The sequence below is a fragment of the Octodon degus genome, unplaced genomic scaffold (genome assembly GCF_000260255.1).
Source record: "Octodon degus isolate 3935 unplaced genomic scaffold, OctDeg1.0 scaffold00144, whole genome shotgun sequence".
Taxonomy (NCBI): Eukaryota; Metazoa; Chordata; class Mammalia; order Rodentia; family Octodontidae; genus Octodon; species Octodon degus.
In genome coordinates, this window is record NW_004524720.1 from 4359315 (window position 1) to 4370772 (window position 11458).

Below are 11458 nucleotides of genomic sequence, written 5' to 3' on the forward strand. Positions count from 1 at the left end.
TTGCCAAGCAGGTGCTTATGGCACTGAGCTATCTCTCCAACCCTAAAGCAATGCTATATTAATATGCTGAGCTGTATAAGGCTGTAAAAGGCTCATTGCTTTTTTTTTTTTTTTTGCAGAACTGGGGATTGAACTCAGACCCTTGCACTTTCCAGGCAAGTGCTTATTCTACTGAGCCATCTCCTCGGCTCCTGATTTTTACCTTTTTAATATTTCTCCCCAGTTCATTTTCTCTTTTGGAAATTCCTATTTGATTCAATGTCCTCATTGCATACTGGATATGAAAAATGTCAAAGGTATTTTTAATTTCTTTATTGTACCCCCAGAAAGTCACTTTCGAAGTAGAATCACATACTGTTTTTGCAGTTTACAGCAACTATGGGCTTTTCTTGGGGCTAGTGCTACTGGCCTGGTCTGTTGCTTTTCCTTGTGGCTGGCAATGCTCTCTGGACCTACTATGTGCTAGCTCCCTGAGAGGTGGCGTGAACTTTCCAGATAGCTTTGTCTTTTTCTCTGTATTGTGCTATTTCTCCAGTTTCTCTGTAGTTTCTAGTTTTCCTGTCAATTCCCTCCAATTTCCGGAGATATAAGTCTTTTTTCTCCCTACTAAATTGTTTTCCAGGTGTCTTGATTCTAGATCCAAGAAAGACTGTATTTTGATGCTAGTTTTACTCTGACATCCTGTTTTTAACTGTGTGGTATCTATTAATAATTACTATATTAGAATTTAAACCTGAAAGATTTAAAATACATGCCTGCACATATATTCTGATAGTCATTAGAGCTATGCCCTATTTATCAGTGTAACTGTGTCATTATGATATATTCCACTGAACACTTAGAGGAGAATAAAAATAGAAAGAGCAAAAAACAGTAGTATTTGGCTGCTTGTAGCCCTTGGATGGATCTTGAACAGTGAAGATTCTCATACTACAGCTTAGAACCATTGTTTTATGCTATAAGTGAGGTTCAAAGGTGTTAAACGATAAAGGAGCCCTTAATGAGGAAATAGATGTTTCATCTTTTTTCTTTCACGCATCTTTAAAAGTTTAAATTTCACAATTTGTTTATGTCATGATTTGTGTACAGGTGGCCCCCCCCAAAGCCTCATGCAGTCATGGGGCAGTTTCTGGAGTTTGTGATAATTGTGGGTGTAGATACTGCACCTGCCCTGGGGCAGGGAATTTGCATTTCAATGTTAAGGAGGAAAAAGAAGTTAGCTGCTAGAGCTGCTGCTACCTGCCTCCCTTTGCTCTTGCTCTTTGCCACTGCCATGAAAGGTTGCTCTCTGCTATGTGCTGCTCTGCCTTGGAGCTAGCTGAATATGGACTGAACCCTCCAGTAACCGTGAGCTAAATAAACCATTCCTTCATTTTGGGTGTTGGGTATTTGTCCCAGTAACTGAGACTGTTTATAAAAAAATATTTTGTTGTATGCTCACTTCCATGACTTCTCATGCCATTCTACACTCTGGATTTCTTGTGGACCTAGACTTACCCTATTGTAACTGTGGAATACTTAGGTCACTTATGGCAACCACTTTTCATATAAATTGATGCTTACACCGGGCTAAAAATGTCTAGGGCAGTGAAGAAAGACAACTTTATTGCAATTAAAATAGATTTTAGCTTAAGGTAATGTTTTCACTAAAGCCCACAGATTGCACAAACAATTCTGTCAACCATATTTAAATTTAACTTAGACATATATTTTGTTAATATAAAAAATTCATGTCCTTGAAGAATCTTAATAAAAACAATGCCCTCTTGGAAAAAGTCCAATAAAGATTGCTGAGCGAATCAAAGTTAGTAATACTAATAAATAAAGATGTAGAAAAATCAATAACTAAATTCATTCACATCAATGCAAGGATAGGACATATGAAATGCTTTGTAATATTTTGCTACAGCATGAAAAAGTAGTAGTACATTTTACAGGCAGAGGAGGATATTGGACTACTTCTCAAGAAACAAAGTGTACAAGTTAGTTGCATTTGCAGTTAGAATTTTGTTTGCCCTCTAATAAATGGAAATGCTATTTTCAGATTGGAATTGTACTAGCTTGACTCTCAGTAATGACTTGATCTAAGTTCTGGGAATTTGGAAATTGAAGACAAGTATCTGTCTACAAGATGGGTTTATGATGGCTGCCCACAGAGTAAGGTGCAGAGAATGCAAAAGGGCTGTTGGCATGCAGGAGATCTGAAGGAGCCAGACAAGGCCTGGTATGGAGCTCACTGCATTTACCCGTGCAAGTCTGTATCAGGCCAGAGTGTCTGTGATGGAAGGCTGACAGGTCTGATGTGGAGGTCAGGAGATGTCATCCAAGGTGAAGGTGAAAAAGTACTTCTCTGAAACAAAAGCAGCAAGCCTTCCTCTTCCCTTTTATATCATCCAGGTGACAAGCCTACCCAGGGTGGGTTTTCTTTCTTTCATAAATCCCCTCAGCCATACCTAGAACTATGCTGAGCCAATTCAGTTGTGCATTCCTCACTCAAGTTGACACAATCAGTGAGCTATCACCATATGCACTTGTTTTTTCTTTTTCTTTTTTTATGAGCAGAATATATTTATTGAGAGAAAGAAAGCTCCTGTCCTGAGAGAGGGACAGGAGGTGGGGGGGCGGAGTGGGTAGTTCCCCCTGGAAGTTGTCTCTTGCAGGGACTTTTATGGAGGAAAACCATGTGGTGAGGCAGGTCTAAGGTGGTGGAGAAGACATGGGAACTAGCTTAGTTGGGCATGAGGTGGGACAAAACTATGGTCAACCAATGAGATTACATGCACCATTGCTCAGGTAAAATTGATTAAATCCAGTATCAAATGGGAAAGCGAGTCACGTTGCAAGCGGGCACAAATACGGAACAGGATCTCTTCCTGTTGGGGGTTGGGCTAGTGACTCATTTGGGCTCTTTCAAGTTGATTGATACGATTTAGGATATCAATCCCTAATGCCCATCCCTAGGGAAGTATATAGCTGTGCTTCCTCTTTTTTTCTTGGTCTTGAGGTGTGGCCCATATGGGAGTGTCTGTCTCTTCCAAGTTGCAAAGTCACCTTGTCGTCCATCTTCTCTTCTTGAGGGCCTGACCCTGTCTGACTGCCTATAATATTTCTGCCTACCCCGGCTGCCTGCAGCATTCCCCCTTCTGAAGAAGTAACCGGAACTGCCGTGAGGGAACTACGGATGATGACCGCTCTGGCTTCTTCAAGTTGAAACGGGTCGTAGTTGTTGACTGGCAGTCAGATATTTTCTTCAGTGATTCTATCTAAAGGCCCTCAATAGACACCAGGCATTTTATTACAGCTTTGAATCTAAAGACAAAGGCAAAGAAACTATTAAACATGCATTGGCCAAATGAAAACACTAGTCAGAACATTTTGTTGGTCTATTAGCAGATATCTCTTAAATGTGAGATTTAATCCTTTTATCTTCCATGGCCATTGGGTACTGTCTCAAACAAACTGGCCTTTCCTATTTTTTCTGGGGAACATGAATTACAGGGCATAGGGAAAACAGTGTTTTCCTGTTTGCAAGTGGGCCACTGGCTGGGTAACTACTGACAAATCTGTGTAAGCATCTATTGAAATTTTAACAGAATTTCTCCTCATATTAGCAGTTAACATGGATTCCCTCAGATTGCGAGGGAAGACACATGACCACTTCAATCTGAAACTTGCTCTGACTCCATCATAAACACTTTCTTTTTCCTTCTCTAGCAGCTGTGGACATTTCTGCTTTCCTATAGGTTGCTAGTATCCCCATTCTTATTTTCCATCTATAATTCCATTCTGTATCCTTTCTAGAAACACCTCAACTGAGACCAATTCATTCCTGAAAACTCTTCTTATTTCTACAGCTTGTGTCAGATATCTGGGGCCTACTGAGCAACATATAACCTTTGGTTTTAGATTTTACCTGCATGATTACCTGGGTTTTGGTATCTTCTAGAAATAACAAATTATCTGAGAGATTAGAACATATATAATCAAAGCAAGAACATTCAAGATAACAGGTACATTTATAAACCTTTTTGAGATCTAGCCATTATAACTCACTAGCTCTTAGACCCGGAGTCTGATAGTTTGCTGTAAGTCCCTCTAGCTTTAGTTAAGAGAGGTCACATATGTATTAACTATCAGCATGAAATACTGGAGTCTTATTAAAAATCAACCAGGCTTACATATTCATCATGAAGTACAAAGCAGTTAGTCACATTAAACTAATGTCCCATTCAGTGTTTTGGACATGGCCCCCATGGTAAGCAAGGGGCACTACCAAGGGATTTTTCCTTTCAACACTGTTGCTCTGAGTTTTAAATCACAAATACCATGCCTGGCTCTATCTATAGGCCCAAAGCTATTGGACACTGCATAAGCCAGTTTCTTTAGAACATTTTTATGCGGACAGGTTATCTGTCCGTGGGAACCTGTTTTAACTAGTGAAATACTTTAAGTCTTACACATAAATAACAATATATTACATTTGTAAAACATCAGTCTCAGCATCATCATTTAGTAAACAACTTGAATATATTGCATTACCTCAGTTACAGCTAAAGCAATATATCTTCTAAAGTCTGTTTCTATTGAGGTACGATGACTGGAAGGAAAGTCAGAGTTGGAGAAGGACGAGAGACTTGTGCCAATGTCCAGCAATAGGCTGGGTTTCTTTTCCCTCCTATAGTCATGATTACTCAGGGCTCCTCCTTGGAGATGGCAGGTAGAGGTAATAGTCTGGCCAGTGGGAAGAGGTAGGCCAGGCCCTTCAGTCCTACCAGACCACCTGGGAAGCTGAGTCTGAGCTCTGGGGCCTCCACCTCAGAGTGCAGTCTCACTTTTAGTGGCTGCATTGGCAGTCAGGGTATGGCTTGTGGGCCTCTTAAGGCAGTCCATCTTACAGTGGCCTGGCTTCTGACAGTGGTAGTAGATGAATGTCATCATCGCTGATTCATTCTCTTCTTGGAGCCAAGAGAATGAGACATAGGGTCTGTTTTGAGGCTGCAATAATGGCAGCCATTTTTTATCTCTTTGCTTTCTCTCCTTGGTTTTCTCCCAGTTCCAATTATAGGGCACTTAAACAGTTTTTACCAAAGTATCAAATGAGCTGTCTGGAGCAAAAGCTATCTTTTGTAGCTCTTCAACTTATCTGTAGGAGTAATCTGTCTATTGAACTAACATCTCACAAACTATGTTTTATCAGTCCCTCTATTAAACATTTTAAGAAATCAGAGGGGTGTTTATCTTTTTCCTGATAAATAGAGTTGGAATGGTCAGGGTTTTCCTAATTTTACATGCCTCTAAAAGTGAAAGTACAAAGAGGTGGGAAAATTAGGAATAAAGTCAAAGCAAGGAAACTGAAACAGATCAGGCCTGACATTTCCTCTAGCATGTAGAGGGGGATCTGAACCAGTCCATCCCAGTGAAACCTGTCCTCCAAGTCTTTCCACTAGGAGGCTTCCCGTTTTTCATATGCAGGCATGTAAATATTCTAAGTCTGAGCCGGCTAAAAGATCCCATTTTTCAGACCAACAATATAAGAGACAAAACAAAGGCAATTGTAAGCAATTTTAACAGTACTACGTGAAGCAAAACTGCATGAGGCAAAGCATGAACAAGTATGAGAAATGGGCAAAGACATATTAACATTTGAAACATAAATTTGTTACCTAAGCAAGTCCCAATCCTGAATTTATGAAAGAAAAGCAAACTCATACCTCCATCCAATGATCTCGGTGGATGACCTCCAAAATGATACAGGGAGAAAAACTGGTCTCAGGTGGGTGACCTCCAAACAATACAGGGAACCTCCAAATGACATAGAGAAAAACCTGATCTCTGGACTTGACCTGCATGAGTTTGTGTTCTTTAAAACCAAAGAATAAATTTTAGGAACAAACAGAGGTTATGAGCAGAATATATTTATTGAGAGAAAGAAAGCTCCTGTCCTGAGAGAGGGACTGGGGAGGGGGACGAGTGGGTAGTACCCCCTGTTTTTTATTTTTCTTTTGAAAATTATTAGTACATATTTGCAGAGCATTGTGATTACTTACATTCATCATGGGGATACATGTACATCATACATCTTAGTTCTTTCTTTTTTATTCCCTTCCCATTTCCTTCCCCACCCTCTATCTTGCTCCGCTCCCATTTTGCCAAAGTTCTATCTTCTTGTGTTCTATTTTCTACCCTTTATTTGCTTTTTGTTTGTATTCTGGGTCTCTCATATAAGAAAAATCATAACATATTTAACCTGGAGTGTCTTATTTATTTCATTTAACATTATGATTTTAAAGTGTATCCATTTTCCTACATAAGACTCAAAATTATTCTGCATGGCAAAATCGTAAAAAAAACACAAATACAATTTCTTGACTCAGCAAAATTTTAATAAGTCAGACAAAAAACCCTTGAAAATTAAAAAAATCAAAACAACAAAATGAGCCATTCAGAGAGTGCATCTTCTCAGCACCGTGACACAGACAAATCCCAGCTGTCAACCAGAGCACTGACACATGGGAAGGAAGCCAGCATAGGTATACTACAGCTCAGCAGCACTCCACTGTTTTCCTGATCAGGGTCTTGTATAAACAGCACGTCCACTCTGCTTGCTAAGCCTTTCAGTATTTATATGGTTTGCTGGCAAGGAGGGGTTCTTCGTAGGAATTCCTTGCTACTCTCCTGTCTTGCAATGTTAACTGTTCTCAGGGCCCAACTCAGACAATCCTCTGATATAAAATCAAATGCCTGCCTTCCTCTAAAATGAGAGAAAATAAAAGGGTCATTGACTCCATCGAGAAATGCCTACTGAACACCTACTATGTGACAAATGCATGCCTCGTGATGGATATAAATGTAAGATCCTGCACTCTTGAGGTTGTAGCATATGAAGCTCTCTGCACATTACCAAGAAACTCAAAAGAATCAGCACACACATTAGGTCAAATTTTCACAATTCAATGGTAGTGGGATAGGATGTAAGATAAAGGCCTATTCCAGGGACCTGAAAGGGTCCAAAGCACTTTTTGTTGTAAAAGATGATGAAACATTGGACCCATTTGTTGGTGCCCTGACCTGGGGCCTGAATTCTGCTCTATGCCCTTGGGAGTAGTTCGGTGCTGTCACAGGGCATCTGAGATACTTAGAATGACACATGTAAGGTGCTTCATATAGAGATATGAGCCCAGGAAGCCTAGGCCAGCATTTGTTTTGATTTTTTGGTGGTACTGGGGATGTCATTCAGAGGCTCTCTACCACTGAGTGACTTCCCTGGCCCTTCATTACTTTTGAGACAAGGCCTCACTTGAATTTGTGATCCTCCTGCCTCAGCCTCCCACAAAGCTGGGAGGAGAGGTATGTCAACTGCTCACACTTAAGATGTCAGATTTTATTATTGTTGTCATTAGGCAGCCATGCAACAGTTTATTTCTAAAGCAGACACCATAAACCCAGGCCCTGGGCTCTACTGATTGCTGTGTTTCATTTGTCCTTCTGTGATATATGTACACATGTCCATGTACACACGCGCACACACACACACACACACACACACACACACACACACACACACATATACTCCTATTACTTTTTTGAGACAGTGCAGTTTGGGATTGATTCCCTATGTAGATCAGGCTGGTCTTGCTCTCATAATCCCTCTGCCTCAGCCTCCTAAGGGGTAGGATTATAGGGATGTGCCACCTCATCTCATTTTGACATATATTTTATTACTTAGTTGCCAACACTTACTCAAGCAGTACATAAATATCAGATCTGCATTCCAGAACCATGGGGAACCTAAACTCATTTGTAAGGGGTAACAATCAGTAGGAGTTTTGGAAATATGGGTTCTCTGGCCTGCCACAGTCCCTACCACTCCTGAGTGCTCTCTATTCAACTGGGGGCTTCTGCTTCTTTTTGAGCACTGTGGGCCAGTGACTGTCACTTGCATTTTGTGCCTCTCTGGTTTTCCTGGTGGTACCCTGTGTCAAAGGGTAAAACCCAGCTGGCACCTTTCTTAGCTCATGTGGCTATGGGTCACCCACACACAACTCCTTGATGTGTCCCTGCCCCTCACTGTGTACCTCAGCCCATAGTTTCCAGGCCCTGCGAGGTGCAAAGTTCTGCCCTAATTGTGAGGTCCCCTGCAGGGCCAAGACCAAGACAGGTGGTCAGGCAGAAAATGATGTCAGTTACCACCTCCTAATCCTTCCTGCATCCCTTGAGAGGGAAAACTAGGTGGCTTTACAGTCTAGATCTTCAATGTCTCATAAAGGCATGTGTTAAGGCTCAAGTGACAAGCCCTGGCACTAACAGGGGGCTGTGAACCCTTCAGGAGGTGCAGCCTAATGGCACACAGGTAGGTCATGTGGGAGCCACTGAACAGGATATGAATATCCTGGCCCGTTCCCTATTGTCTGCTTCCTGGCTTGAAGAAAGGGGAACAGCTTTGCTCCAGGCAACAGCTACAAAATTCACAACACAGGTGTCGAGCACAACGAACTACCATTAGGATTGGGGGCCACAGCGAACTCCAGTGGAAAGAGCATCCTTCACTCAAAACCATCAAGTGCATACCATTGTCGAGGGCGGCTTTGCCAAGATCCTGCTGGCAGGACACCTCGGCACAGAGACATCGGTCACCATCAAGGTGCTACAAAAGGCAAAAGCGCAACTTGGCTTCTTTATTGGCAAGGTAGAGATCTTACAGGAGCTTACAGTCATTCAATCGCTGAATTCATAAACTACACCTTATACGAGAACATGAGAGTGCAGGAGACCTGAGGCTACATGTCTGGGAACCACACATGTGTTCACTGAGGCGGTCCAAAGAGCATCCCTCCAGATTGCAGGCACCATGCAGCACTGGCATGGCCAAGGTTTGTCCACAGAGAACTCAATCAACCCTGACAGCGTCTTACTGGACTCCTAAGGAAATACCAAGATCACTGACTGGGTTAAAGCTCTTTCCCAGGTAGAATGTCACCTTGTGCATCTGCATAGCAGGGTATGCTGACCTCAAATATTCTTGTATTATGTTACTGGGTCATACCCTTTTCTACCCGAAAACCAGGCTTGTGGTGCAACATTTTTGACCTACAAATTGTAATATGAAAGTTGCTCACCCACAACCCCATAATATAACTGACACTACTGCAGGTTTTAGGGTATCCACAATTCCACTTGGATGTACCTTCTCCTAAACTTTCTCCTGAGCTGCCCCCTAGCAAGCACAGGAAGACTATAATCCTAGACACCATTACTAGGGCTGGCCCACCTAGAGTTATAAAATCATAGAAAACCTGAGGCCTGACCCCCCAGATGGCCCTGTTTTTGCTCCTAGAATACCATGCCCGCCTGGCGATTAAGCATAAAATTCAAGGTAAAGCCTGCAAAGGAGGAGGTGGTGCCATCATCCTTCCCGGATCCCGCATCCTCAACTCTCCTCACAAGGGGAGAGTAAGCCTGCTGCTGCGCCATCCCCTTCACCTGAGTGAAGCCTCTAGGGCCGCAGGTGGCAGAGGCTCCCAGCCTCCCATTTCCATCTGCTGGAGCTCCTCCCAAATAGCCTGTCGGCCCTGCCCTGAAGCATCCTGCTCTACCTCTTCCCGTCTGCAGAAGGCAGATCTGGAAGGTGGTGGAGGAAGAGGAAGACCGCAGGCTGCGTGCTGGCCTGTGCTGCCCCTCTGCCTGCCTGGAAGAGGCCCTGCCATGCCCTAACTTTAGGGAGGGGAGGCCTAGTCAAAAGGAAGAGTTTCAGATAGACAGGAGGGGAGGGTTGCCAGATCTACCGCAGAGGGGGTTGGCAGAGATCACAGCCAAGCCTGTCTGGTACAAGCAAGCTTCCAAGTACCGTCTCCCCTTGCATTCTCAGTGGATATCCATGACAAACCACCCATCATGGATAGCATCAATTTTCTGGTAAGAGAGGGGTTGGGCACGCCAGGAGGGAGCAGGACAGCACTTCTGCTGCAGGCTTCGCAGTTCCCTGGGGTCTACAAGGGTCGTGACACTTCACGCTGCCTGCTTGCATCAGGAAGCTGCAGGGTCACCTCACAGTCCTTCATCCAGGGCAGCAGGAGAGGGGACCTGAGGGGCTCGCTGCCTCTCATCCCGACCGAGCAGGTGGAGGACGGGAGACAAGCGGCCACGCGGCGGCGCCACAGCCGGCCTCCACGTCCCCGCCTGCCTTCCTGCCAGACCTTCTCGGGGGTCAGGAAACGGCTTCCACGCTGCCCAGCGCGGCGGAGATCTGCCGCAGGACCGCAAGCTTCGGCCCGGGAGACGCCCAGCGAGCGGCGCCCGCGGTCCTGGCTCCCCCGGAGCCCCCCAGGCTGCGCGCGGCCGAGCCCCATCCCTCCCGCCCGTCCCTCCTCACTCCACGCCCGGCGGGGCGCTTCCCCGCACTTCCGCCCGAGGGGAGGCGGAGGCCGGCTCTTCCCGGCTCCTGCAGGGTTCGGGGTCTGGGAAGCCTCCAGCCGCCGCGACAGCCAGCGTGGAGGACGCGCGAGCTCGTAACACGTGAACGCCGCACTCAAGGGAGGCGCGCGCCCGCGGAGGGCAGAGCGCATGCGCACGCCGGCTGGGTGGGTGGGCGGGAGGCGGGCGGTGAACGCGTGTGTGCAGCACGGAGAGTAAAGCTCGCTCAGTGTGCTGTGCTAACGCGGTAAGAAAGGACGACTTGTGCATCCGTGCGTCTGCTGCGGAGTTCCGCCTTCCATGTGCATCACAGCACGCAGGAAGCAGTAAACAAAGTATGATTCAACCCTAGAGTATTTCTGTATGGTTGTATCATACTATGGTTCTGACTTCTCAAAAATCATTTTGTGGCAAAAATTTGTTTTCTGTTTTATTCGTCTTCTAAAACAATTAAACGACTACTTTTTGTTGTTGTTGGTTATGTTTTGAGATGGCTCTCGCTATGCATTTTAGGCTGATCTTGAACTCACTAGATAGTGTGGGCCTTGAACTTGTAGTGATCCGCTTCTTGCTTCAACCTCCCCATTGCTGTCATTACAGAGTTGCGCCGCCATACACGGCTCAGGACATCTTTTAACAGATCATTTGTATTCTTTGAATAAAAAAGGGAATTCTAGGGACTGGGGAGATAGCTCAGTAGAATAAGCACTTGCCTGGCAAGCACAAGGGTGTGAGTTCAATTCTCGGTTCTGCCAAAAATAAATAAATAAATTAAATAAATAAATTCTAAAGGTGTCATTACATAATGCTCTATTTAACTGAAAATGTTCATTTTTAAAATTTGTGATGCATTCTTATTTCTCATTTCTTGTATCATTTGGTAATGAGGATGTTCTTTCTTTTTCTCATACATACATACATACATACATACATACATATCTATCATCTGTAAATAGGTTATTTTCTGTTTTGTCTCATCCTAGGAAAGAGATGAAAAATTGCTTATGGTGAAAACATTAATTGCATGAAAACAACTTGCGATTATTTT

At 44.0% G+C, this 11458-nt stretch overlaps 1 pseudogene; it reads left to right on the forward strand.

The window, feature by feature from the left end:
• The window catches only part of LOC101584605, a 51265-nt pseudogene extending 41811 nt beyond the window's left edge, over nt 1-9454 (forward strand).
• Nucleotides 9455-11458: the final 2004 nt, after the last annotated feature.